Raw genomic sequence first — 2,500 nt, 5'->3', positions numbered from 1 at the left:
ATTGGAAGGATGCCTTTATCACCACGTCTTCGGACATGTCCAGTGCTTTGCGTTTTCGAATAATTGCGGATGGGATTTGCACTTCAAGTTTGGGCATACCGAGCCCGCCATTCCTGTTACTGCAGTACAGGATGCCATCCGTAGTGTGAGGTGGGAGGTGTAGGAATTATTTTGTGGAGTTGCGGATTATGTGGTCCAGTTTTACGAGTGTGTTCTGCGACACTTCGGAAAGGATCAAGTGGAAATATAACCTTGGGATGACATGCTTTTTCAGTATCTCTACCCTTTGCATGGGTCGGAGAGCCGCTACCCTGAGTCCTTCAACCCAGGTTTTGAGCTTCTCTTCCCAGTTTCCTTCTGTCACGCCTTCCCATGGGTCGATCCGGACACCCAGGTATTTCTCGGTTTCTCCTGGGGGGATGTATGCAATCGGTGTGTCCCTGAGTCTCCAGGCTTTGCCATGATTGTATAGGAAGGTCTTCCCTTTTGTCGTAAAGTGGAAGCCTTTGGTCTTGTTGATGTTAATCGTTAGACCTGTATGGTCACAAAAGGCCTGGAGTACTTTCAGGTTTCGATCCATCCCAACATGTGAGTCACTCAGAAGGGCAATGTCATCTGCGAAGGCCAAAGCAGAGCAGTTGACTCTTCTGTCCCCCAGGGGCAAGGAGACCCCTGAGTTGGCCTTCTCCAAGGAGCATATCAGTGGATCCAAAGCTATGTTGAATAGAATTGGTGAGTGGGTCGCCTTGCTTGACGCCTCTCTTAATGTCTATTGCCGTGGTCTTAGTTCTGTTCCCTTCGACCACTGTTGTATTGTTGACGTACAGGTCCTCAATCAACGCAATGAAGTCTCTGGGTAGACTCATTCTCTGTAATGCTTTCGATAGTAGTTTGTGCCCAACCGAGTCGAACGCTTTCGCCAAATCAACAAAGACAACTGCTAAGTTCTTTCTCTTGTTCTTTGCTCCCTTTATTATGTTCTCCAGTACTGCGATATTCTCGTTGCAACCTGGAGTTGCTGCTATAAAACCCTTCTGTCTAGGGTTAATTTCGACAGTTTCACTTAGTCGTTTCGCCATAATCTTAGTGAATAGGCGTAGCAGCATTGGACCAATGGTGACTGGGCGCCAGTTGTCAATGTCTTTCAGGCGTTCTTGATCCTCGCACTTAGGAATCAAGACAGTTCGACTCTTTTTTAGTGACTCAGGAATCGAGCTTGACTTTAACCATAGAGAGAAGAGGCGAGGTAGCCTTGTTTCATCCTCATCGTGGATGTCTTGTATATCAGCCAACTTTACGCCATCTGGTCCTGCCGCGCTCCCTTCATCTGTCTCCTTAATGGCATTGCTTACCTCCTCTTCCTCTATTGGTTTCATCAGCGACCCATCGTCCAACCGGCCATTGTATGGTGTGAATTTATTTAGGTTCGCCTTATTGTTGGGCTTCGAGAGCTTTTCTCGAAAGCATTTTTCTAGCTCCTCTCTGGGTAGAGGACAAGTTAGTGCCGACGGCGCCCCCATGATCTGGCGAGCAAGCTGGCGCCTATTTGATTTGTAGAGTTGCTGGGTTGTTTTAAAGATGGCTTTGCGCCGTGCCCACCTTTTCCTTGCTCCCGTATTTGGCTTGTGGTTATCGTGCCTCTTTTTTGCTTTCCTACTCCCGGGAGGTTCTTTGCTCGCTTTGGGGTGTTCGCCCCTGGTCATCAGTTGTACCGTGATACATTCCACTATCCCCAGTCCCTGAGATCGTCTTTCTGGGTCCTTCACGTCATCCAGGAGTTCCTCGGCTTGGGTAAGTTGGTCATCTACGTCCCTATGCGTGGGGATGGCCGCCGGAGGTCTGAAAGCTCTCCCTGGATGCGGGGTTGCCTCGCCGGGGTTGCTGGGCTCCCCCTCTGGTTCGATCTCAGGTTGATGCTCTGCGGCAGCATCACTGGTTGTCAATTCGGCCACTACGTGGGTGTTCCGCCGGATTCTGCACTTTTCCGAGATATGTTTTGCGGTTTTTGTTGTTAGGATGGTTGCAATTTCCTTATTGATGTACCTGCATCCTTCAAATCTCATCTCCAGCTCTCTGAGGAGTGCGGCCTCCTCCTCAGACCATGCATAGTCCCTCCTCCCTGGCTTAGACTTGCCTACTAGTGTTTGGAGGCGTTTCTCGTTCCTCGAGGCTGGGTGTCTGTGCCTCTCGTGCTGGCCTAGCCCCGCCTTTGTGGTGAACCGAAGTTCACATTCGCTGCACTTATGGGCACCAGCTGGAATTGGTTGCCTCTCCCCTTTACATTTGGGGTAATGACAGGAGATAGCGTGGTACTCTCCTGTTTTGTTACAGCGTGAACATCTGGTCCTGATGTTCTTGACCTGATGCACCTTGGTCATATGTTTGTTGAATAAGCCAACGGAGGAGAGGAGAGTGTTGCATGTCCTGCAGAACAACCCATCAATGGGATAGTGGATTATCACTTCTTTTACTGATGACCTGTCGTGCATAGGCTCGAGCG

The 2,500-nt window shown here is 49.7% G+C and overlaps 1 pseudogene; it reads right to left on the bottom strand.

Annotated features, from left to right (window-relative positions):
• LOC147087762 (28S ribosomal RNA) overlaps positions 1–2,500 on the bottom strand; it is a 7,991-nt pseudogene that overhangs the window by 2,566 nt on the left and 2,925 nt on the right.

This window comes from Somniosus microcephalus, unplaced genomic scaffold, assembly GCF_052327205.1.
Source record: "Somniosus microcephalus isolate GS21.2 unplaced genomic scaffold, FLI_Smic_1.0 unresolved_chr5, whole genome shotgun sequence".
NCBI lineage: Eukaryota > Metazoa > Chordata > Chondrichthyes > Squaliformes > Somniosidae > Somniosus > Somniosus microcephalus.
The sequence above is the reverse complement of the archived record's forward strand: the minus strand, read 5'-3'. Positions and strand labels throughout refer to the sequence as shown.